Source organism: Pipistrellus kuhlii, unplaced genomic scaffold (genome assembly GCF_014108245.1).
Source record: "Pipistrellus kuhlii isolate mPipKuh1 unplaced genomic scaffold, mPipKuh1.p scaffold_m20_p_2, whole genome shotgun sequence".
NCBI lineage: Eukaryota > Metazoa > Chordata > Mammalia > Chiroptera > Vespertilionidae > Pipistrellus > Pipistrellus kuhlii.
This window is the reverse complement of record NW_023425515.1, coordinates 139,835,710-139,863,027: the sequence shown is the minus strand read 5'-3', so window position 1 is coordinate 139,863,027 and position 27,318 is coordinate 139,835,710. Positions and strand designations below refer to the sequence as shown.

Here is a 27,318-nt window from a genome sequence, read left to right as displayed (position 1 = left end):
GCAAGCTTTATAGTGGCTGAAGAAATTGCCCATACTTCAAGGTGTTTTTCAGAGGGTGCCTTTTTGAAGCAATGCATGCTAAAAGTGTGTGAGCAAGTATGCCCAGACCAGATACAGAGTTTTCAAAATGTCAGTTTGTCAAGAAACACCATTGCAGATAGAGTTCAAGAACTCTCAGGAAATCTATCATCACAGCTGGCCGAACAGGCATGCAGTTATCTCGCTTTTTCACTTGCTATCGATGAAAGCACAGACAACACTGATACAGCGCAGCTGTCCATCTTTATACGTGCTACGAAGACCAACCTCTCTGTCACTGAGGAACTTTTGGATGTAGCTGCCATGCATGGGACAACGACTGGTAGAGATATATTTGAGGCTGTGGAGAAATCTATAAATAATTTTAAATTACCCTGGGAAAAGTTGGTGGGGCTAACTACCGATGGCGCACCTTCAATGTGCGGAGAAAAGAAAGGCTTGGTTGGACTAATGATGGAAAGAATGCAAAAAAGTCACTGCCACACACCCTTGATTACTTATCATTGCATTATCCACCAAGAGGCTATGTGTGGAAAAGTTCTGGACATGAATGACATAATGACCACAGTCATTAAAACTATTAACTTTATACGGGCACGTGGCCTGAATCATCGTCAGTTCCAGCAGTTTTTACAGGAGGTGGGTGCAGAGCATGGAGACGTGCCATACCACACAGAAGTAAGATGGCTGAGCAAGAGCGCAGTCCTCAAAAGATTTTTTGAGCTCAGAGAACAAATTGCTCTTTTCATGGAAAGTAAAGGAAAGCCCTTGCCTGAACTGTCGGATCCCGCCTGGCTATGTGATTTTGCTATGATGTGTGACATATGCGAGCATCACGCCCAACTGAATCTGAAGCTGCAGGGACGCAAACAAAGATGTCTGACATGATCACAGCATTCCAGCGTAAACTTCAACTATGGAAGTCCCAACTGGAACAGGACAATCTTGCCCACTTTCCCGTTTGTTTGAGTATCTCAACCACTATTTCTGGTACTTTTCCTTGCAGTTGGCTGGCTACCAAAGTTAGCCGTTTACTAAGTGAATTTGAGCGGCGCTTCTCTGACTTTAGAACACAGCACTCAGGCTTTGACATCTTTGCCAATCCTTTTACAGCTGATGTCAACAATGTGCCCCATCACCTTCAGATGGAGATAATTGAGCTTCAGTCTGACAGTGGCCTGAAATCAAGGTTTCAGGATGTTGAAATTGAGGACTTCTACCCTCTACTGCCCCCTGACTCAATGCCAGAGCTCCGACTTCATGCTGCCCGTATTCTATCCATGTTCGGGAGCACCTATCTTTGTGAACAGATGTTTTCAATAATGAATCTGAACAAAAACAAGCACAGATCACGCTTTACTGATGACAACCTCCATGCTGTTTTGCGGGTTGCTACAGCCCAAGAAATAAAACCGAACATTGACTCATTGATCTGGGGAAAACGGTGTCAGACATCTAGCCAGAAAACAAAACAATGAGCATTTTAGGTACATTCCAATATTACTGTTTTGCTTGATAGCATGTGAGTTGGTTAACAGCACTGTTAAGGAAAAGATCGTTCCACTCATTAAATTCACATTTCTGGTTAACATTGTCAGTTTATGACTGTTCAGTAAACCATTCGGCCAGAGATTTAGGCTGGATTTTAGATTTTGGCCCCTTCTCTGATTGAGTTCGACACCCCTGATTTAGAATATGTTTTGCAATAGACATTCAATGAGGGTATTTTCATGGGAATATCTTCACATTGCCCATTCAGGAAGGTTCATTCACTTATCTATCAGTCAGAGCTTATATTTCTTCCAGCCTGTTCTTTGTAGCCAACCCATTATCCATTGCATAAATTAGCATACCTTGGACTTGCCCCTTTAGTTTGGCTTGAAGCAACCAGATATTTTGTTGCCTATCAGGGGAAATATTTTTCTTCACCATTGTCTTTTACTGTCACCCCTCAGAAAGTCTGTAGCATTTGACAGAAGGTAATATCATGAGAGTGAGACAGTTGCTCATGCAACAGAACTTTTTAGACATGCTTGAATCATCATGAATGTTGTAGTGGACATACACTTTTTGTTTACTTTTTATTAAATAGCATCTATTTCATAATGGGAATTTCATATCATATAATTATATAGTATCCCACAGTCAAGTGTTTAGATACTACCAGAGCCTAGTAGAAATCTAAAATTTACCTTTCTGATGGGAAATAGTTGCTACCATAATAGCATCCTCCTTTGGAGTTTGTCAAGAGCTCCACTCAGATTTCCATCTACTACAGGTATTTTCTATAACATTGAATTTTCTGGATATGAAACCCAGAAATGCTTTTACTAGCCCATTGAGGTGATATAAAATTTTATTTAAAACTTCCTTTTGAATTATATAACAAAATAGTTGGAGCTGCAAGCCTAGATGTGATATGGATTTTTCTCATCAGCATCCAGAGTATTACCAAGCATGTGTCACTTTATTTGAGGTATGTAAATGGCCCAGGTACATAGCTCTCACTTCTAGAGGCCTATTTTTGAGAGCATCAATTGATGCTTTTTTATTTTCTTTTTTCCAAGATCTATTGATATATTGGGATATAATTTACACCTGAGTTGGCTGTTGGTTTTTGGAGTGTGTCTCCCATCCTCCAGCAATCATGTGATTTACTTAGGCCATTAGGCTCCTTTAGGTTCTTGCTACTTCCTGCCTGGTATGTTCAATTAACATATTACCAATATAATAGCCACTCATCTGTAACATAGCCAAAAGTCAAAGTCTGTTATGATCAATAACAAAGATCATAAATAATCTTCAGGTAAGTCAATAATCATTTATTTCTCTTTTTGCAAATGGCTTCTCATTATATGTACTATAGATAAAAGTTAGAAAATAAAAATACATATCTAAAGCTGCATAGAAGAGCCAGTGACTAGATACATAAATGAAACTATAGTTCTTTTATGACATGAATTCTAATTTCCATGCTTCAAGACCCACTTATCTGACATCTGTGCTGGCCAAAGTACAGTTAAAAAAGGATGTGTTAAGAATCATACTCCTGCTATTTTCAACTTTTTTTTATAGTGATGCTAATCTCTAAAATGTCCCTAGGAATTCAGTATTGCTTTTAGAATATTACAGGGAGGTGGTATGATCTAGTAGCTTCTACTGGGCCCTTTCTGCCATAACAGTGCACATTTCACTCATTGAGGAACTAATGTGGGTACTATTGTATATATTAAATATACCCAATTTCACCATTAATCCTGTGACTAGGAAAATCATCACCATGAGTTTAATTTGATCCAAGACTCTGTTTGTCTTCTGACCTCTATAAGTCCTAAGTCTGTCCACTTTGTTTCAAGTTACCAAGGAGTATCCCTCTGGAACCAGTGACCAAAACCCAAGGCTAAGTTTTACTCTTTCTCATATACACACTTTCATAAATTGATGCGTTGCTGTAGGAGAAAATATGGAAGAAGATTAATTTGTGTTTCACTGAAGAATCATTCTTTAAAGAGTTTCATAAATAAATTTGTTGAATTCTGTGAAATGGCTTAGATATAGAACTTGAATAAGAGACCACAAGTCCTGCATCACAATTGGAATTACTTTTCTGCTCACTAGATCTAGAATTTTCCCACTTACATATTTCAAACTGCATCTTAATAGGCTCCCACCTATTTTATTCCTAGAGATGGTGTGATCAATTAGTTAGTACTTCTGTTTAGGGTAGTGTTCTGATTGTAAACTCGCTCTGAAGTTTGTTAGATAATGGACCTTATTTTTTGCTAAGGGATAAGCAACTATATTACTCCAGAATGTGAGAATACCACTATTCCCATTAAAATTGGGAAGCTCAGTTCCATAACAGCATTTCCCACCATCATCTCCAGCTTCCATAAGGACACTCATCAGAGAGTTTCTAAGAAGGCTTCGAGAAAAGTATTCTCCAAGCTCCCCTGCAGTTGAAACTATTAGTATTGGTTAAGCAGATTCCATGCCAACATTCTTTGAACTTTTGGATACGTTTCCTGCTCAGTATGTCCAGCAAATGTCAGCACCTCATTTCATGACTATAGTATGCTTGCCTTCAGTTCAACATCTTAGCATACTGTGAATGTTGATTTCCAGAGATTTAATCAACACAAATCATGTATGTTAAGTAATTTCAATAAGTTCAATAAACTCAACCCATATCAATCTTACATTGCATGCTAGTTGGCTTAACAACTTTCAAATCCCTCTCATTCATGCTCTTCAGACTCACTGATACAAATTGGCAAGACTCTACAACTCTTTCAGTGGGCAGCTACTTCCAGACTAGTACTTGCGCTTCTCCATTTTAAATCCTATTGGCATCTAGAACTTCTTCCTCTACATGTAGCCCATGGAGGATTTGGAATTAGGTCTGTGAGGCAAGTGTGCCAGCCTATGTAGACAGGAGCTGCTTTCATTAATTAGAGAGTTTCAGGTGCATATGGGGATTCAGATTTCTCAGGTTTATCTATTTCTTCCCTAATGTTCCCATCCCATGACACAGCCTTCCACACTTTCACTACCATTTCATTTTCTTAACATAGGGATCTGGTAGAACATCACATTCATTTGGTTGTACAATTCTATTGTGGTTATAATTAGGTCCTGGGCTTGATCCTATATCTACAGAAAAATTTAAAAACCCTTCAAAACTTACCTTTTACAATTTCCATCTGACCACTGCAATTGGCATCCAAAACAATTAGTGTTTCCTAGTCTATTTTTTGGCTCTCTAGCATGTTCAGAGGAGCTACTTCATGTCACAACCTTTCTAATCCCTAATCTCAACACTGATCTAAATACTACAGATACTTTATCACAAAACATTACTTTCCATTGATACTTCCTTGTGTTTCTTTACTGTTGATCATTTTTGAAAATTTAAATGCTAACACATACTCACTATTATCCCTTCTTGCAAGAAGGATAACATGTGCTAGTAAAATATATAAACCACCAAATCTCAGAATCTTAATTTTAAGATTTCCTTCTTGGGAATATTCCTGGTACCAATTACTCTTTTAGACAGAAAACAGATGGCATACCCTAACAGGATAATTAAGAAATGCTTCATGCAGGCACCATTTTTTAATTGAAGTACACCAACAAGGAATCATGAAGCATCCCAGTGCTAGCAGGCAGAGGTGAGCTGCTATCATATTTAGACTGTAAGTGGTAGGAGAAAGCTATTGCTGTAGAAAGTCTATCCAACAGGAACTCAATCCCTGCCAGTCTGCAGCATGGCATCAGACACCTAGGGAACCAAACATTATGACCTCTCTACAGCCCACTGCCTTCTGTTGGTGCCTGTCCCTGGCACAGAGTCTATACCTTTTAACCTTTGATGATTATTTTTATAATTATCTCTTCTCATTCCCCATACTCCCTCTCCTTTTTTCCCTTTCATCTTATGACCTTTGACTTTACCGAGAAAACCAAAGCAATCAGAAGAGAATGTTTACAGATTCCCAACACCACATCAACACACTTAGCAGCTCTGTACTACATGCCTTTCACCCTCTCAAGTATTTCTCTCTGGCTATTCTAGTCCATTTCTTCAACACTACAAATGTGTGTGTGTGTGTGTGTGTGTGTGTGTTATTGTATTCCTAGAGGCTTGGTGCGTGAAATTAATGCAATGGGGACAGGGACGGGGCCCTTCAGCCCAGCCTGCCACCTCTCACAGTCCAGGAACCCTCAGGGGATGTCCTACTGATGGCCTAAGGGGAGTGGGCCTAAGCCACAGTCTGGCCTCCATCTGTGGGAGGTGACTGGGCTGATCAGGAGAAGGTACCACCCCCATTTTCCCGCTGCTGCTGCCACTGCCAGCCACTGCAACCACCAAGATGTTTTCATCAATATGGACTCTAGTCCCATCACCACAAAAAAATGACAACTTTTTTAAGGTATTTTCGAGATGTCTTTTTCATAGGATATGATCTTCCTTCCTTCGTTCCTTCGTTTCTCTCTCTCTCTCTCTCTCTCTCTCTCTCTCTCTCTCTCTCTCTCTCTCTCTCTCTCTCTCTCTCTCTCTTTCTCTCTCTTTTCTGTCTTTTTTTTTCTTCCTTTCTTTTCTCACCTGAGATAAGTTTCCATTGATTTTTAGACAGTGTGGAAGAGAGAGGGAAAGACAGAGAGAAACATCAGCATGAGAGGCACACTTCAAGTAGTTGCTGCCTGCATGATTCCTAACCTGGGCTCCAGCCAGGGAAGAGCCTGCAACCTAGGTACATGTCCTTTGTTAGAATTGAACTCAGACCTGCCTTCCACAGGCTGAGGCTCTATCCACAGAGCCAAATCATCTAGGGCAGCATATTTCTTAGCCCCTCCAGCAATGGACCTTCGTTTTTTCTTTCAAGAGTGAGGTGAAAAAAAACCCTATATGACCTTCTTTGATTCTTATTACCCAAGTTACCAAGAACACTGTAAGTGGTGGCATACAGGGAGTTTAGCAAATGAGCAGTCAGAAAAAATGTTTCCTCTGCAGCTCCCACAAAGAGGTGGGCCTGCTGGCCTGCTGAAGCCATGAGGCTGCTGAAGGCCAGCCCCCTTGCAGGTTTGTGTCTGCCTCCACACTGGCCCTCAGCAGCCTAGCTCTGTGGCCATGGGGCTGCTAGGGCCCAGGCCGCACTCCGTGCATGTTGTTCTCTCAGGCTCGGGGCTATACCCGGCCTCTCCTCCTGAGCTGGTAGTAACCGATAGAGCATCCTGGCCCAATTTTTATATTACTTCTTTATATATATTTTTTATATTTATTTATATTTATATTTATATTTATATTTATATATATTTTATATAGATTGCTATCAATCCATTAATATACTGTATTTTCTCATCATAAAATGTGTCTTATTTAAATTAATTAAACATAATATATAATTAAGTCCCAACAAAACTATCTTACCTAATAATAGACAAACATGTATTTGACCGTACCTCCACTATACCATCAGCCAATCAGGAGTAGTATGTAAATTAACCTAACAAAGATGGCGTTTAATTTGCATAAACAGGTGCCTAGTGACAGAGGTGGGATGCATGTGTCATCGCCATGGCAACGACACAGGCATTCTGCCCCACCCCTGATCTCTCAGGGCCTCTGGGCAGCTTGGGAAGGCAGAGAGAGAGAGAAAGAGGCAGCGCCCAGAGCAGAAAGAGGTGGCTTTGGGGCCTGATCAGAAAGTGGCTGGGCCAAGTGGAAAAGTGGTGCCAGCAGCCAGGGGAAGGAAAGTCCATTCTAGCACGAATCTTTGTGTATAGAGCTTCTAGTGAAAACATAAAATTCAAGTTACAAACATAAAAAATGAGGAATGATTTTTATTGATAGTATATTCCATGTGTTATATATATTTTTTTATTTATTTTTTATTGATTTTGTACAGAGAAGAATGGAGAGAGATAGAGAGTTAGAAACATCGATGAGAGAGAGTCATCGAACAGCTGCCTCTTGCACACCCCCTACTGGGGATGTGCCTGCAACCATGGTACATGCCCTTCACTGGAATCGAACTTGGGACCCCTCATTCCCCAAGCCGACTCTTTATCCACTGAGCCAAACCGGTTCCGGCGATGTGTTATATTAAAAGTAACAAATGTATTTCTGTTTACTATGTCACTTATTGTCAACATAATTTTTTGGGTTTTGAGCAAAAGGGACTATAATTTTATTTTCCATTTTTATAATTCTCCCCTTTAAATTAATTTTTAAAATATTGATCACTAATTTATTTTCATGGCCCATTCTATTTAAGACTATGTACAAAATTAAAAGAATATAATAACAAATTCATAAATAAGTGAAAAAAAATGCTGTCACTTATCCTTTAAGCTTCTACCACATATAATATTAATACTTTGTCCATAAACTCTACTTCTATTATTCCCTAAGCTCACTGATATCTGGCTTTTACCCTGAAGCTGCTCTTGTTAAGGTCAATAATGACCCACCTTGTTAAATCCGATAGTTAAATTTTATTCATTTTATTTGTCCCATCAGCAATAGCTAACATGGTGGATTACTCACTCCTTCCTAAATCATTATCTTAACTTGGATACCAGGATCCTACACATTGTTAAGTTTTCTAAATTTCCTATGTGATCCCTACTTCTCTATACTCTTTTCTGCTTTCTCATATTCTACCCAACCTCTTAATATGGAATTACCTGAGCTCACTATTTTGTCCTCTTTTCTTATCTGACTTATTTACTTCACTTGGGGCCCAGTGCACAAAGATGTGCACCTTGAAAGGAACTGTGGGGTGTGAGGCTATGATGGCAAGTCTCAACCCATTTTCTGTGCCCCAGCAGAGCAATTGGGGCCAGTGCCAGCAGCAGGTGTGAGAGGGGTCTGTTGATCTCGATAGCCCCTCAGAAGAAGAAGAGACAAAGAAGCCCTGAGGGGCTATGGGTGCTGGCAGCTGCTGCTTTTATCCACTGAAAGCACTGAGCAATTGGGGCCAGTGCCAGGCATTGGCAGCAGGTGCAAGCAGCAGCTCCAGAACTGGTAGTGGGTGTGGGCGCCAACAGGAGTTGTGAATACCTGGTGGGACTGTAGTGTGTGGGAGCAAAGAATTTTTAGTAACTACCAGAAGCTCACCCAATGACAGTGATTAGCACCCTGCCTTGGTCTGGTGCCTCCCACTCACCTGCTCCACCATCCCACCACGGCCAATGTCCACCATGTTCTGTTCTGCTGTTGATGGCTGCCATGTTCCATGTGCACCCCCTGGTGGTCAGCACATGTCATAGTGACCAGTTCTTTGGTTGTTTGGTTGTTCTACTGTTCAGTCTATTTGCATATTAGGGTTTTATATATATATATACTAAGATCCAGGTGCATGAAACTCATGCACTGGGTGGGAGGGGGGGTGTCAGTGGGGAGAGCGGTGTCCTTCAGCCCAGCCTGCACCCTCTCCAATCTGGGACCCCTGAGGGAATGTCCTAAACTAGCAGTAGGAAATCCCTCTCACAATCCGGGACTGCTGCCTCCTAACCACTCACCTGCCTACTTACCTAATAGCCTCTAACCACTATGCCTATTGGCCTGGTAAACACCAACTGCCCTCCCCTGCCAGCCTGATTGCCCCCACCTGCCCACTCCTGCTGTCCTGCTCACCCCCAACTGCCCTCCCGCCGGCCTGCTTGCCCACATCTTCCCCTCCACTTGCCTGCTCACATCTAACTACCCCTCCCACCAACCTGATAGCTCCCAACTACTCCCTCTTTTGGTCTGTTTGCCCTCAACTGCCCCTCCCTGATGGCCTGCTTGTCCTCAACTGCTTTTCTCTGTTAGCCTGATTGCCCTAACCACCTCTGCCTTGGCCCCACCATGATGGCTTTGTCTGGAAGGTCATTCGGATGGTCTCCCAGTCTAATTGGCATATTACTCTTTTATTAGTATAGATAGATAGAGGCTCAGTGCACAAAATTCATGCATGGGTAGTCCCTAGGTCTGGCCTGTGATCAGGGCCAATCTATGGGGGGACAATTGGGGCCCCCACTTGCACCTGCCTTGGCCTGGCACTGTACATTTGCCAGCCTTGCCCCTCTCCCCCAACTGTGGTCCTGCTCTACTGCTGCCCGCTGCCAGCACCACATCACCGACGCCTGCTATGTTTCATGCTGACCCTTGGTAGTCAGCACACATCTAACTTCAGGTCAGTTGAACTCTGGTCTGTGGGAACAATTTGCATATTAGCCTTTTATTATATAGGATTAGTGATTTTATCTAATCTAATAGCTTTAATAGCATATGTTAATGTCTCCCAAAATTATAGCATCAATTCATACCTCTCTTCTATATTCTAAACTTATTTATCAACTGCTTTCATGACATCTCTACTGAGCTATTTAATGTCTTAATAATCATTCCCCTAAATTTGCTCTACTTATAACTGTCCCCAGTTGAGTTAATGTCAACTTTCCAGTCTTAAGGTAACAAAACAACAACTACTCAATACTGTAAAGTTGTCTTAGATTCCTGTCTCTGTTTCACATCCACAACACTGTCCTTTTCAAAATGTATCAGAATCCAAAATGTACCAATTACTATAATTATGTTGTCTAGGCCACCATCATCTCTTACCTGGGTTACTACAAAGTTGTCTTTGTCTAAAGTCTATAAAAGAGAAGCCAGATGTCATATTAAAATTCCTTTGATGGCTCCTCCTCTCATTAAGAGTAAAGACAAAAGTTCATATCATTTCTTAAAAGGCCCTACATGAACTGGATCCTCATTAGCTTTTGACTTTATTGGATTCTACTCTACCCCTCACTCACTCATTGATAGCCAAACAGTGGTCTTGTTATTTCTAGATTCTACAAGTATGCTCCGCCTCAGGGCATTAACTTTAGTGTTCCCTCTTCCTGGAATACTCTCTCTCCAGACACATTTTTGTTCACTCCCACACTTCAGTCAAGTCCTGGTTCCAATCATATCTTTCCAAGTAGACTTATCCTGACCACTCTATTTAATATTTCATCCTTCTCTACCCCTCACTCCTAACACTCTCAATCCACTTACTTTGTTCTTTGTTTTTTCTTTTTATTCCACAGCACTTACCATAATCCATCATACCATATAATGCATGTTATCTATCATTCTTTAATGTGTTTGCATTTACTTATGATGTTTATTGATTGTTATCCATCTTCCTCTCCTAATAAATAAACTCCATGAGGACAGCTATGTTTGTCTGATTTGTTCACTGATGTACCACAAGCATCTGGAACACAGTAGGTACTCAGTAAGTATTGATTGGATGAATGAATAACTATAAAATTTAAAGCTCAAGAGTTCAAATACCAGTATAAATAACAGTAGATATCAGCACTAGACACAGGTCCTCCTCTATCATCTCATGTATCATCTTTGCAGACAATTTAATCAGCTTAAAGAAAGCACCTAGTAGGGCCAAGGAAAGTTCTCTAAATTCAAATCTCTCTTAAGGCTTTCACTTTGACTCTCAAAGATGTTGTGATGAAATTGTAAGTCTTAATTAATGTCGTTCTCAGTAAAGCACTTTTAGAGCGAGGGAAAGAAACAAAAACACAGGGGACAAAGTTTGAGGGTGGTAAAGTTTTCCTCATGAACTAGACTTGAAGTCATAAAATTCTTATAAGTAGCTCATTTTTGCTGTTGCTTTTAATTGCAAGTATTAGTTTAAATTTTTCTAAATGGAAGAGTTGGGTACAATGATTCTCTCTAATGTCAATCCACAAAAGCTGCATTAAATCACAAATCCCATTGGAGAAGATTTAACTACTTACTAATGTAAAAATGAAACTAAACTAAATACCTTAGTAGGTTGTTTTTGGAATCTGGATATATTTCTACTATTATGTCACCATTCCCTTTGTCAAATCCTTAAAGAATAGGTTTTAGTATAAAGTTCAAGTTTACTGACATGTTTTACCAAACCTCTAACCTTGTCCTTGCCAACATTTCCAGCCTTATCTTCTGTTTCCTTCTTCCTTAAACCTTTTGTTTCAGCCATAATGACATTAAAATAACAATGTTATTTTAAATGCTATTTCCCCTTGCCTTCCTGGCCTTCAAGTACTGTTATCTATACTGCAGATGCTCTTGCCCCCAGTCTTTGTTTAGTGAACTCTTACACATCTTTTAGATCATAACACAAAATAATCCCTTTTAAGAAAAACCTTTTCTGAATCACATATTAGGTGATTGTAACAAGATTTCTTGTTACAATCTCCGTTCTTTTATGATATCTACTTTTTGGAAGTATATATTTATGTGGTTGTTTGCCTTAGTTTTTTTTCTCCCTCAAAAGTTTAGATACTAGGTTTTATGATCACATTAACCATATTTACTTTTGTTAAATTACTGTTTTCACTTTCCCTAGCGTATACTAGCCCCACAATATATATCAAAAGAAAGAATGAATAAAATTTATTAATTAGATTGATTCCCACACCCCACCTATTAATTATGTTAGGTTCTCCTAGTATGATATCTACTATTACTGTAGTTTTCTGCTTTATAGCAATTGCGCCATTTCCCCACCCTCTGCACACACACACACACACACACACACACACACACACACACCACACACTAAGAATAACATGAAAAAGGAAAACACTTATGTGATCTCTTCACTATGACATTGGTAAAGCCTGTCATATTGCTCGGCACATAATACATTCAGAGCAAGTAGATATTAAGTGAAAGTTTTTGTTCGTGCCTTTCAACACTTCCCTCTTAGGCCAGAAATATTTCTTACTATAAATCTGTTTCAGAAAAAACTTTGGCCAGGTTATATTTCAGAGCTGCTACAGTTCTGAAGGCTAGATTCAGTGTCAAAATTCTACCAATATGAGTTTTATTACTGAATTAAATGAAGTTGACATAATGGAAAAGGGAAAATTAGTCTAAAATTCTATATTCTATTGATACATATCCTCAGTGTCACTGAGTCTATGAAGAAAGATCTAATTTGGGAAAAGCTATATTAACTAATTAAAATCTAATGTACCCTTTTCTGTAAGATCTGCTCTACCATCTCCTAATAGATTATATTTCTAAAATATATGATAATTGCAATATGGTCAAGAGACAAAAATACTGTGAACTATTTGTAGGCCTTACATTATGTTAATGCTTGGTCCTCACCTGTGGCTTTCTGTTACTCAATACATCTAATGATTTACCAAAGCCAGATCATACTGACTTGAGATTTTATAGTTTCAGGAATTTGTGAGCAAGTTGTTAAATCACTGGCAGTTGTAAAATTGGCTATCAGATCAGTGCTTATAGTATAGGAATTGATGAATGCTAAAAATTTAGATCTTTGTCCCCAGAGAGCCACTTGTTGAATATTTACTAACAACACTGCTAGAATCTCTCTTGACAATCTATCATTATAAAAAGCCAGTGGCCATAATACCGTAATGCCATAACAACCAAATGACCGGTCACCAGGAGGTGCATTGATGGGTCCCCTGGCAGTGGCGGGAGGGACTCTGGGTCCTGTGGTGGCAGTGAGCGGAACTCTGGGTTTTGTGTGATTTTACGTGCTGGGCCTCTAGTATCTTGATAATACTTTGAATATACATTATGATGTCTATGCCACAAATTGAGTGCCATGTGAATTGACACCTGATGCATTATCTTTATCTTTGTATTCCCATCTACCATCACAGTTTTGGGACACAATTTATTTCAATAGGTATTTTAAAATTAATGGAAAATATCCTATTTAGGATTATATGACAATATAGTCCTCAGATCATAACACAACCACCACAAAATGCTGTAGTTGTTAAATAATGATAAGGCATCTAAATTTTGGTCTAATTATTTTAACACTAGAGAAGATAAATAAGAATTTCAATATTTTAATAGATGCCTTAAAGTATCAATAATGATATACATCAAAACGAGATGGTAAATAAAATTATGGGATATGAAGTATGATCTCACCTTGTAACAGGCACAGACTACTTAAATATAGCATCTCTTTACAGTGCAATGAACTTCTTCCTTGAAACTTTTAACAATTGTAGATGTTATTTAAAGAGTGAAGTGCTTTAAATATTCAGAAGTCACAAAAACAAGTCTTCTTTGTTATCTTCTTTTATACTTCCTGACACCACAGTTCTGAGAGAATATCAATGATTACTCAGAATTGTTCTCTATCCTTAGATCTTTTTTCCTATTTTTCCATTTTTTAAACATTTCTATTCTCTTGATGAACAAGATAAGAATTAATGGAAGAAAACATCATCAATCCCTTTGTCCATTTTCTCCTGAACTGCTGCTATATCTTCTTCAACCATGAACTAGTGTATTCACTGAATATTTAAATGTATCTTGGTTGAATAAACATATTAAGCCAAAGAATGAGAGATTACAAGAAATATAAATGCAATCATTACACTAAATTATTGTGAACTTTCTCCCTAGAGAAAAAATATAAGACAAAGATGCAACTTTCCTTATTTTTATTTACCACTTTATTCTATAACGAATCAGTGCAATAAGACATGGGGAAAGGAAACAGAAGCAGTGTAGTGGTTATATAAAATAAATGAAAACAGTAGTATCTAAAGATAACATGATTTTTTACATTGAAAATTAAGAAGAATCCACAGACGAATTTTTAGAATTAATAAACAACTTTTGCAAGGAGACTGTGTACAAAGCCAAACACAAATTGCATTTCTATATATTAACAATGAAGGTAAAGTTTAAATTGTTTAAATGTTAATTGTAGTAGCAGCAATACATATCATGTGCTGAAATAAATCTAACAAAATAGGTGCTCTAACTTCAGACTAAAAATTTCAAAAGAGTAGGAGAAAAATTAGAGATAGATAAATGAGTATGTATACATGTTCACAGATTGGATTTTCAAAATTATGAAATGGCAATTTTTCCCAACTTAATAGGTAGATTTATTGCTGTACTAATTAAAATGCCAACAAGGGTGTCTTTATAAGTGTCTATATAAATGGACATTCATATTTTAATATCTAGATGAAAATGAAAAGTGCTAAGACTAACTAGGAGATCTTGAAGAACTCAGGCATAGCTGGAAAACTTGCTCCACTTATCAATAGCTAAGTTACAGTAACATGAAAAATGTGCTATTGCTACAACAATAAAGTTTATCATATTAATAGAACAGAGAGTCTAAAAACAGACCCACCCATAAGTGCTCAACTAATTAATAACAAAGATGACACTGGTGCTTTAAGTTATGAATGATCTTTTCAATGGTGATTCTGGGTCCATTATATAGAGAAAAAATGTATCTAGATCTCTACTTCATACCTAACCAAAATTCAATTAAGCAGCTGTAAATGTGAAAGATAAATCTATAAAGCTTTAAGGATAAAAAGAAAAAAATTTAAAGTAAATAGGCAAATATCCTCAAATAAGATATGAAATGTACTAATCATAAAATTTAAAAAATGTATAACTTATATGACCTTAAACTTAAGAATGTCTCTTTCAGAGTTCACTTTTATAGCATGAAAACAAGTTCGTATAGTGAGAGAATATATTCTCTCACTATACGAACTTGTTTTCATGCACCAGATGTCCCGCTTTTGGCAGAACAGTCCCGATTTTTAACAATTTGTCCCAATTTGGGATTTTTTTTTAAATGCCTCGGGATGTTTTAACAAAGTGTTAAAAATCTGGACTATCTCGCCAAAAGCGGGACATCTGGTCACCTTACACTATATAGAACTGACAAAAGAGTAGTTTCTTGAATATATAAAGTTTTCTAACAAATCAATAAGAAAAAACAAATTGCTGAAACAGGTTTGGCTCAGTGGATAGAGCTTCCGCCTATGAACTGAAAGGTCCCAGGTTCGATTCAGGTCAAGGGCATGTACCTTTGTTGCAGGCACATTCCCAGTAGGGGGTGTGCAGGAGGCAACTGATTGATGTTTCTCTCTCATCAATGTTTCTAATTCTCTATCCCTCTCCCATTCTCTCTGAAAAAAATCAATAAAATATATTTAAAAGAAAAAGAAAAAGAAAAATATAGATTATCATATAGATGGACAAACTAACAAGAAATTTCACTAGAGAAGTTATCCAAAATACCAATAAATTTATGCAAATATAATAATCTTCATTGCGTATCAGGACAACATAGATTAAAATCACAATGTGATACCAATAAAACATATACCAGAATAGTTAAAGTAAAAATGATAGACAATGTAAGGTTTTAGGATATGGAGTACCCAGAACTCTCATAACCTGCTGGTATGAGTACTAATTGGTAAAACCACGCTGTAAAACTGCATAGCAGAATCTGCTAAAACCAAAAATGTGTATAACTGATGAACCAGCAATTCTACTCTTGGGTTTATACCTAGTTCAGTGTGTGTGTTTGTCAAAGATATGTATAAAAACACTCATAGCAGCAGTATCATAATTCCTTCAAACTGGCAAGAAGCCAAATTCCTATCATGAGTAAAATGTGTTACAGTCACAAAATGCAACGCCATAGCATGACAATGACAATGGACAATTTCAACTACATAGAACAATATGGATAAATCTAACACACATACTATTGAGCAGAGAAAATTGGAAAATAATACATATAGCAAGATTCCATTAATATAAATTACAAAAACAAAAAAACTAAGCTATACTGTTAGTAGTCAGAATAGAGATTACTTTCACAGGAGTATTGACTGGAAGGAAGAGGAGAGAAGATTTTGTAGTGTTAGTAATGATCTGGGGTATTTGTATTATTTTTGAATTTTGTTTCAGAGCCAATTAGATGAGGTTATTTAGCCATGAAAATTTAAGCTATACACTTTTGATATCTAATATTTTCTAATTAAACTATAATCAAAAGTTTTTTATAAAACTGAAGGTTATATATATATTTTTTTATCTCAGTATCCCTAATTTTCATTTTATAACATTCTATTGTACATAGTTTCTCTTGGGATAATAAAGTTTTGTGTTTATTAATAGAGAAAATTCTAATCCAAGCTCTTCCCCATATACACATTTTGCAATATATAAAATAAGGGAGATTGTACAAGCTATTTAATTTTAAAATTTCCATTTCTGAAATAAAAACCAGAAGGTTTATATTTAAATAATTTTATTAGAATCAACCATGGCAAGAAAGTAGATCCAACATGTGTGCCCTGAATTATTCCTGTCATCAGTCTTTTCAACATAACCAGAATATATAATTTTTCATTTTTATGATGGAAATGTACTCATTTGTCCAATTTTTCAGTCTTTAAAAATATTGTTAAATATTTAAAGTAAATACTCATGTTGAAAAATGTTATGCCTATTTCTCTAATGAAAATTTCATACTGAATTTCTCAGAAAACCAAGTGTTTCCTCTTTTTAAAAGAAGAAAGTAAAAAATAAAAAAGTGTTCAAATCACAGAGGTGATCTAAAAATAAAACTCAATGCTGCAGCATGAATATTAAGATTAAGATTTTTATAGTAATTTTGTTATTTAAAATACCCTTAGGATCATGTTCCCAAGGACTACAAATGTTCAGTGTTTTATATATTACAATCTCACTTTTATTATATTTGTAAGAAAATTATCATCCTGGTATATAAACTAGGAACTTTTATATCAGATGAAAGGGAATCATTGGATAGTCTCTTTTTTCTGATTTTATAAGTCCATTAGAGGCCTGGTGCACAAAATTTGTGCAAGGGAAGTTGTGTGTCCCTCAGCCCAGCCTGCAACCTCTCCAGGGATGTCCCACTGGGCCTAAACAGTCATACCTATCACAATCCAGGATTGCTGGCTCCCTGCTCTCCCCTGCTGACCTGGTCAACCCTAACTGCCTTCCTCTGCCAGCCTGGTTGTCCCTAACTATCCTCCCCAGCAGACCTGGTTGCCCCCAATTACCCTCCCCTGCTGGCCTGGTTAACCCTAATTGCCCTCCCTTGTGAGCCTGGTCTCCCCTACCTGCCCTTCCATGTTGGCCTGGTTCCCCCTGGCCAACTTCCCTCCCCTACAGGTCTGCTCACCCCCAACAGCTCACACTGGCCTGATCATGCACAAGTTCCCTTCCCTCTTGGCCTCTAAACACCTCTACTTCGGCCTCATCACCATGGCTTTGTCCAGAAGAACTTTGGGAAAGTCTCTTGGAAGTTCTCCCAGTCTAATTAGCATGTTACCCTTTTATATATAGAGGCCTGTTCCACAGGTGGGGGTGGGCTGGTTTCCCCTAAAGGGTTTCCTGGATCAGGGTAGGGGTTCCTTTGGGGTGTGGGATGGCCTGGGTGAAGGGTTTGTGGTGGTTTTCAGGCCAGCTACACCCCCATGGAGTGAAGGTCCCCCCAGGGGGGTGTGGCCAGCTGGGGTGAGGGGCTGAGAGCCATTTTGAAGCTGGGCACACCCTCTTCAAGGTGGGGGTTCCCATTGGGGTGCCTGGCCAGCCTGGGTGAGGAGCTGATGGCTGCTTTGTAGGCTGGTCACAACCCCAGGCAGGGACTTTTACTCCATGGGGTCATGGCCAGACTGAATAAGGAGCTGAGGGCTGTTTTCAGGCTGGCCACACCTCCCAGTGACCCAGGCCCCCAGCCAGTCCTTCAGTTTTGGCCAAGGTGGGTAGGAAGCTTGGCTTCCTCCATTGCTAGAGAGAACCCAAGCCTCCTACTCACTCCAGCTCCATGGCTGCCGCTATCTTTGTTGGGGTAATTTGTATATTCATTTTTGATTGGCTGGTGGGCATACCCGAGTGATGGTAAATTTGCATGTTTCTCTTTTATTAGTGTAGAGAAGTTTAAAGTAATAATTGAAATGAACAACATACATAAGTAGGCAGAAAACTATATTACAAAGATTATAGTGGAAATGCTAGAGATGAAATATGTACTCCAATTCAGTGAGTTGTCTTTTCATTTTGTTGATGGTTTCCTTTGCTTTACAAATATTGTTTAGTTTGATGTAGTCACATTTATTTATTTTTTTACTTTTTTTTTCTCTTGTCAAGGGGATATATAATAAAAAATATTGCTATGAGAAATGTCCAAGATTTTATGCTTTCTTCAAGAATTTTTATGGTTTTGAATCTAACATATCTGTCTTGAATTCATTTTGAGTTTATTCTTGTTTATGGTATAAGTTATTGGTCTAGTTTCATTTTTTTGCACATTGTCTGTTCAATTATCCTGACTCAATTTATTGAAGAGACTATCTTTAGTCCATTGTATATTTTTTCTCCTTTGTCAAATATTAACTGACCACAAAAGCATGAGTTCATTTCTAGGCTCTCTATTTGGTCCCATTGGTCTATTTGTCTTTATGACAGTACCATGCTGTTTTGTTTATTTTATGTTCTTTAAAACATGTATTTTTATTGATTTCAGAGAGGAAGGGAGAGGGAGAGACAGATAGAAACATCAATGGTGAGAGAGAAGCATTGATTGGCTGCCTACTGCATGCCCCACACTGGGTTTTGAGCCCACAACCCAGCTATGGGCCCTTGACCTGAGACCCTTCAGTCTGCAAGCTGATGCTCTACCCACTGAGACAAACTAGCTAGGGCAGTATCAGTTTTTAAATTACTTTGTTCTTATGGTATAATTTTATATAAGGTAGCACAATTCCTCCAACTTTGTTTTTCTTTCTCAAGATAGCTGGGTTATTTTGGGTCTTTTGTGGTTTCATATAAACTTTTAGAGTATTTTTTTCTAGTTCTGTGAATAATGCCATGGGTGTCTTGATAGAAATTACATTTAATTTATAGATTGCTTTGGGTAGTATGGACATTTTAATGATGTTAATACTTTTTAGTCATTCCATCCTCATGTTTTTTCGAATAATATGAGGAAATGTGTTAATTCTTATTTGAATATTTGGTAAATCCACTGGTAAAGCAATCTAGTCTAGGGTTTTTGTTTATTGGGAGTTGTTGTTTTTTTAATTACTGTTTCATTTCCATTAGTTATAATCTGTTTGTCCAGATTCTCCAATTCTTCCTGATTCAGTTTTGAAAGATTGTATGTTTCTAGGAATTTAATCATTTTTTCAAATTGTCCAATTTGTTGGCATACAGTTATCCATAATATTTTTATAATACTTTGTATTTTTTGGTGTCAGTTGTTATTTCTCCTCTTTCATTTCTAATTTTTATATATTTATCTTAATGATGTTATGAAACCATATGCACTTGCCTAAAATTGTATAATTCTACATTAAAAAGGTTACTTGTATTGTGTCTAAATTGTACTTTACTTTTTTAAAAAAATCAGGAAAATTTCCTTTTATTTAACAAGGCATTCCTTAATGGCCCCTATTTAAATTAGCCTCTTCTAAAAAATAACTCAATTAAATTAAATGTTCAGTAATGTGGCAGTACTAAATCAAACCTAGAACATCTTCACTTATCTCTACACTATACAAGGCAATTACTTTCTAAGTAAAAAGCTTGCAGGATTTCCCCCCAATAAAACATGTTAAGTGAAGTCAATATGAATAAAATAAAGAAATATTTATTATTTAGTAAAAATTTCAGGAATATATTATATAGTTTGATTATTTTACATAGCCAAATATGCCTCCTCACCACATATTTGCATTTATGTAATTGTTTTTCAGAAGGTATGGCAAAGCCAGGATTAGTAACTATGGCAAATAAAAGTGCATTAGCATCCTCTGTCTGTAGCCTTTTGAAAAATTGCATACTGAAATTTATGTATTTATCTGAACCACAATTTGTATCAGAATGTATTATTTTAGATAACTTAGAAACATGAAGGGAAAAAGACTCATTTTTATAAGAACAGACTTTATAAATAGAAGTTGTTATATTTCAGATATATATCAAATTACTTATCATAACCATGGCTATTGGATGATAAGTAAAAAGAGATGAACGTGTTAACAATAAGATGCAATAAAGAATTTTACAACCATAATTATTTTCAATCCCCTCAAAGACATATAGAAAAGATAGAAGCCTTGAAATATAAGCTTTCATTATTAAAAACCATTGGGAACCATTGTAAGAAGACACACATATCTATGTTAATAGCCCTTTGGGAACTAACATATTTATATTAAGATTTCATACATCTTTTTGGTTCCTCTACCTGAGTCACCAGTACAAAGAAATCTGTACTATACCTACATTCATCAACTATTCAAAACACTTTTATTGTCACAACTTCACCAGATAATTGGTCTTTCTACCTTAATTAATTTAAAATACATGTAATTTCAAAATTAAAGGACAATAGACTCAATTTTCTAATGACAGGAAAGTGCAATTTTCAAAGGTGGAGTTGATGGGGTTTTGACTAGACTAATGAGCTATTAAGGTCCTTTAAACAATCCATTAGTTGCTAACGGTTTTAGGAACATCTGTTGATGACATTGAAGTTGATCAATTTTAGGTGCAAATTTACTGTTGGGAAATTCAACACTAAATCACTCAAAAATTTAAATGAGGTTAATGTTTGCAGGTCTACCTTTTTTTATAGAGATCAGCTCTTGATTTTTCTTTGTCAGCCTCAGTGTCAGAAGTATAAAGATGGACAAGGAGAGAACAAAATAAGGAGAAGAAAGTTAGTAGTCTTTTTATATTATAAATTGAAGCTCTGATTTTGCAAATTTTAACACAAAAGACAATTTGATAATACTTTTCTGTGAATTTAGAGACTATATAAAATTAACATTTTTATAATAGAAAGCTTTACGACATGAAGGGGAAATTTTTAAAAATGTCCTCCTTCCAAATTTAATCATACATGTAAAACTAATATATGCCTTTATTTTTCTAAAGGTTACTCATTTGAATGCTGAATAACTATCCCACAGTGCTGAGGACATCCAGCCTTACCCAATTTAATATGCCTATCCTCTGGTGAAGGCAAGATACTTGGACCATATCCAATGCCAACATTCTGAGTCTCAATTTCTTTAGCTCTAACATAAGTAATAAAAAATCACCAGAATGACTGTGCTATCACCCTGTTGTGGTACTGAATAACATAATGTATGTAAATCATTTGGCATGCTGCCAAGCACACTGTAATGAAATTTAGCTATTTGGCAGCTATGTATATATTCATCAGCATTAGCTCTTCTTAGAATATATGGTACAGATCATTGTAAAACAAAAGAAATAAAAATCACAACACACATCAAAGAAATCTGTTTTTACTGAATGATTTAGTTCCTCATAGGTCTTTATACAATACCTATAATGGTAAAATAATAATGCACTGTAATGTAATAAATGGAATAAGAGTCATGATATAACTAGAAACACCCAAAACTGACATACATGTTTAATGTGTGTGTGTGAAGTGTTAATGAAATATTCTTGTAAGAATTCCAAGCTTAAATTCAAAATAATGATAGGATCCATATTAGAGTTTAGGCATAGAAACAATATTTGAATAATATAGAGGAAAGAGAGGTTTTCTTTTTTCTTGAGGTTGTGGGCTTGGTGAACATCCCCAAAACAGATTTCAGAGGGACAAAAGGAATGTAGGTGGACAACATCTATACTAATAAAAGAGTAATATGCTAATTAGACCACATGTCTTCCAAACATCCTTCGGGACAAAGCCATGGTGGCAGAGGCCAAGGAAGAGGTGGTTAGGGGCAATTAGGCTGGCTGGGGAGAGCAGTTAGGGGAAATCTGGCTAGCAGGGGAGGGCAGTTAGGGGGAGATTAAGCTTGCAGGGTAGCAGCTAGGGGCATCAACCAGAAGGCAAAGGTGGTTATGGGTGATCAGGCAGGCAGATAGGCGAGTGGTTAAGAGCCAGTGGTCTAGGATTGTGAGAGGGATTCTGATTGCCAACCCCTAAACTGGCAGTTGGACATCCCCCTAGGGGTCCCAGATTGAAGAGGGTGCAGGTCAGCCAACGGACACCCTTTCCATACATGCATTTTGTGCACCGGGCTCTAGTGGAAAATAAATTATAGATTAAATCAAATGTCAAAGGCATCTTAGGTGTCCCACGTGATTTTAAAACAAACAAAGTGGTTGCTTGGGGAGCAGAGAATCCTTTTCCTTCAGTGTTGTAAGCCCTAGACCAGTGGTCTCCAAACTCATTAGTCAACAGAGCCGAATATCAACAGTACAGCAATTGAAATTTCATTTGAGAGCCAAATTTTTTAAACTTAAACTTCTTCTATCGCAGCTTCTTCAAAATAGATTCACCCAGGCCATGGTATTTTGTGGAAGAGCCACACTCAAGGAGCCAAAGAGACACATGTGGCTCGCGAGCCTCAGTTTGCTAACCATGGCTCTAGACTAACAAACAGATTTTATTTTTATCAGAAATATTGATTGAGACCCTCTTTGTGTTAGGCTAATAAAAATATAGTAATAATAATAATTAAATGATAATAATAGCTTAATAGCTCTTCAGAGATCATGTTTTCCAGAATCAGTGAGAAGTTGAACTTTCAGGGTATTATTCTTTTCCAGAAATTCAAATCCCTTAAAGTAAATTTAGTGAACAGGCTTCTGAGAAACTATTCCATTAGAAAGAACAGTAGTACTGTCATCACACAAAGAGATGGTTGGGGTTTAATGGGCTTTTTCATGTCCCCATTTCCACCATACAAGGAAGAAGCATCCTCTACAACTCCATAACCCAGCCTTGTACATGCTGCTCTGCTTGATACATGCTCATTTCCTGAAGAAAGCCCTAATTACAGAAAGCAAGACAATACTTTTAAGTATCTCCTAAATTTGGTAGATTAAATGGCCACTCAGCAGGCTCCCTAAAGAAGATATTATGATAATTAGAATGCCCTTTAAAAATCAGATAAATCCCTACTAGAGCTATGTTCCATCTTCCAAACCATTTGCCTCAATATGCAAAAAAATAAAAATGCTTATGGGTAATGCCCCCAGCATTGGGAATATCCACAGTGAGAATGGCTTTTAGAGTTGATTAAATGCTAAAGTGAAGCTCTTTGATAACCATGAGAACTGACTATTGTAAGTGTACTCCAGTGTCATGAATATTACTGCTAATACATGATAAGATTTTTTAAAGGACATGATAAAGTGTAATAAAGAGTAGATCACTTCCTTCCCTTTTGAGGTTTGGAAAGAGCTATCATCTTTTCCTTTGGTCTTTACAATCATGGCAAAAGGGGAGTCCTTTTAAAGTGAATGACTTGGCCAGGGAAGTTATATAATGAGATTAATAGCTTAAATAAATGGACTGTGCAATAGGCCATGATGAGATTAAAGATATTTTAATATCAAAAAGGTCTTTATGGCTCGCTGGGGAGAATACAATTGAACATTTGAAGGCTGAGATTGACAGAAACTTTTGTTGATTAATAATGGTGGGTGCATCTTCTGAACACTGCTTAGCTTCAAAGATTCTGAGAACAGCACTTTCTAGCATTGGCAGTAGATTAAAATAAAAATGCAGTAACTAGGAGGAGAACTTAGTATAGTGAAGTGAATTATTGCACTTTGATCCAATGTATTAAATACAATTTCTGATGTTTAGTGATTTAAAATCAAATGCATGTATTAAAAAGTGAATTTTACATATTTGAACAAATATGTATTGAAAGGATAGAGGATTCCTAATACATGAATTATTTCTTATATTTTTTTTTAAATTTTGGGACTATGTATTATATAATCAAAAGTAAATTATAATTTTTATTAATGAGGCAAACAGCTTATTTCATATTTATATTAATAACATTGATAATTATTATCTATGTTTATTGAACATTTTCCAAGAATTGTGTTAGTATTTTAATAGTGTGGTTTAATTAAAATCTCATACAAATACAATAATGTTTATTAGTAAGAAGTACAAGAACTAAGACTAAAAAACTTAAAAGTCCAATTTGTCTGATATAGAAATGTAACACATATTAACTAAAAATGTAATATGTCATATATAAATGTAATACATATTTCATATACAACACCCAAACTTAAAAAGGGAGAAGGCACTTATCTCTAAAATGCTGTAGTAGTACTTAAGTTTTTGGTAACCCAGTGTCCATGTCCCCTCTTAAATAACAGCACCCTATTCTAGTGGCGGTTACTTGCTCATTTCATGTACTATTGAAGGTGACCCAAGTAATCAAATCTGCCTGCCCAACACCCAGAGGCACTCAGGCAAGAAGTTCTCTTCTCCAAAGTGTAGACATTGACCTACACAAAACAGGACAAGCAAGTACAGTTGGAAGTATTCCTAATGGTAAGGTGACCAGACGTCCCGCTTTTGGCAGGACAGTCCCGATTTTTTACAATCTGTCTTGCGTCTCGCGGAGTTTTAAAACAGTCCCGATTTTTGGAAAGAATAAATTGGGACTGTTTTAAAATGCCCTGGGACGCTGGACAGATTGTTAAAAAATGGGACGTCTGGTCACCTCACCTTAAGCAGGCTTCGGCGAGGCTTCATTTGCTTCAGGATCCTGAGCTTCTGCTCTGGGTCTTCTCACCTGAGCCCCCTTGATCCTGGCTCATCTGCAAGATTTGCCTCCCAAATTGCTGTCAATTTTTTTTAAAGTCTTAAATATTCTTTCATTAATTTTTTTTCTAAGTCAGATTAATCAAGATAACCTTAAACATAATAAGGCAAATAGAAATGCACAATTACTTCACCCAGATAAAGCTCTTGATGTTTGATTTTCCCTATTTTGAAAAGATGTTAAACAAGAGCTATTTTGACAGTAAAAATGATATTGAAAATAATAATCTACATACCAGTATAGTGTGTCACCCAAAAATTTATACACAATTTAACAGGTGATATCTCACTTAATTTTCACACCTTTTTAGGTTTAACTGATTTGAAATAATGGGTGAAGCCAGACTAAGCTTTGAACACAGAAAATTTGTCCTAAAGTGCCATTAGACCTTTTTTTTTATGGGGATACATAAAAGATAAAATTTACTGGTACAAAACCAGCAACAGTTTACGAATTGAGGGCACACAAAATGATGCTAGATGTTTGCGGTTTTTCTGCTTTGCATTACCAGCAATGACTATAGCAGATGATCATCAGTTTGAAAAATATAGATTAATTTCTGTAGATTCTTTTGTTTCAAAAATTATAAAGTGTAGATTAATTTCTGTAGATTCTTTTGTTTCAAAAATTATAAAGTGTAGATTAATTTCTGTAGATTCTTTTGTTTCAAAAATTATAAAGTTAATAAATATTGACTTTATAATCATGCGAAATGTGTAGACATTTCTTAGGACACCCTGTGTACTGAAGGTTCATTTAAATAATTCAATTTCACAAGAATCTTAAGGGCCAATAATAATTGCATCTCCTTTTCAGAAATAAAGAAATAAGAAACTGTGATAGAAAAAGTACAGATTGGATTAGGTTTTAGAGAGAGATCTCATCACCCAAAGCTGAAGTTTTAGGGAACTGGAAGCATTCACAGACAAGAGATACAAAAAATGTGGTAGAATAGGGAGGGTGGGAGAGTATTCCTGAAATAATAAGATAACCATGTTTCTGGGAACATAGTCACTTAGAGCAGCAAGATATGTATTTGAGAGTCTGAGGAATGAGCAAACTTAATGATGATTTTAAAAGTTGGATCATTATAGTGTAGATATATAGGTCTAATCTAACTCTGCAAAGATCAAAGCAAAAAAAATTACACTCTACCAAAAAAAGACTTAGAAAACAATAACAGAAAAGGAGCTGAAGAAATAACTGTAGCTTCTAAAGAATCAGCAAATCAAAATTTCCAAATCTCCAATTCAAGCTTTAATTTCTGCTTTCTCAGAACCCCGACTTACTACCTGGTATAACTATGTCCATGACAGACACATTAGATGTCTTAGAAATAATTTGTCCACAGGAAGTTTCCTGTATATTCTACTATGCTCATTACAAAGTCTTCTTTTACCAAATTTTCCCAGTCTTTTTTTTTCTTTATTGATTAAGATATTACATATGTGTTCTTATTCCCCCATTGCCTCTCCACCCATCCTCGCTCATGCCCTCCCCTCCCCTAGTATCTGTGTCCATTGGTTATGCTTATACGTATGCATATAAGTCCTTTGGTTGATCTTTCCTCCTTCCCCCCACCCTCTCTGACTTCCTGCTGAGGTTTGATGGTCTGATCATGATTCTCTGTCTCTGGATTTGTTTTTGTTAACCCTCACACACATACACTGCCAATATCCCTCTAAGATTCGACAATGTGTTTCATGCTTCTATGTCTCTAGATCTATTTTGTTCATTAGATTCAACATATGGTGAGATCATGTGATACTTGTCTTTCTCTGACTGGCTTATTTTGCTTAGCATAATATTCCCCAAGCCCCTCTTTGATGCCTCAAAGGGTAAGATTTCTTCTTCTTCTTCTTCTTCTTCTTCTTCTTCTTCTTCTTCTTCTTCTTCTTCTTCTTCTTCTTCTTCTTCTTCTTCTTCTTCAACAGCTGTATAGCTATGTACCACCGCATTTTTATCTGCACCTCCACTGATGGGCACTTGGGCTATTTCCAGATCTTAGGTATTGTAAATAGTACTGCTATGAACATAGGAATGCATATATTCTTTTTGACTTATGTTTCTGGATTCTTAGGATATAGTCTTAGTAGTGGGATTATTGCATCAAAAGGAAGTTCGATATTTAACTTATTGAGGAACTGCCATACCGTTTTCCACAGTGGCTGCACCAGTCTGCATTCCCACCAGCAGTGTACCAGAGTTCCCTTTTCTCCACATCCTAGACAGCACTTGTCATTTGTTGATTTGTTGATGGTAGCCATTCTGACAGGTGTGAGGTGATACCTC

General features: G+C 36.9%; 1 long non-coding RNA gene across 1 annotated transcript; it reads left to right on the top strand.

The window, feature by feature from the left end:
* The first annotated feature begins 1,144 nt into the window (after positions 1–1,144).
* On the top strand, positions 1,145–27,246 carry LOC118724164. Its single transcript, XR_004989507.2, has 4 exons — positions 1,145–1,157; positions 1,732–1,736; positions 15,928–15,937; positions 26,969–27,246. It is a non-coding gene; the product is annotated as an uncharacterized LOC118724164 (long non-coding RNA).
* The last annotated feature ends 72 nt before the right edge of the window (positions 27,247–27,318 follow it).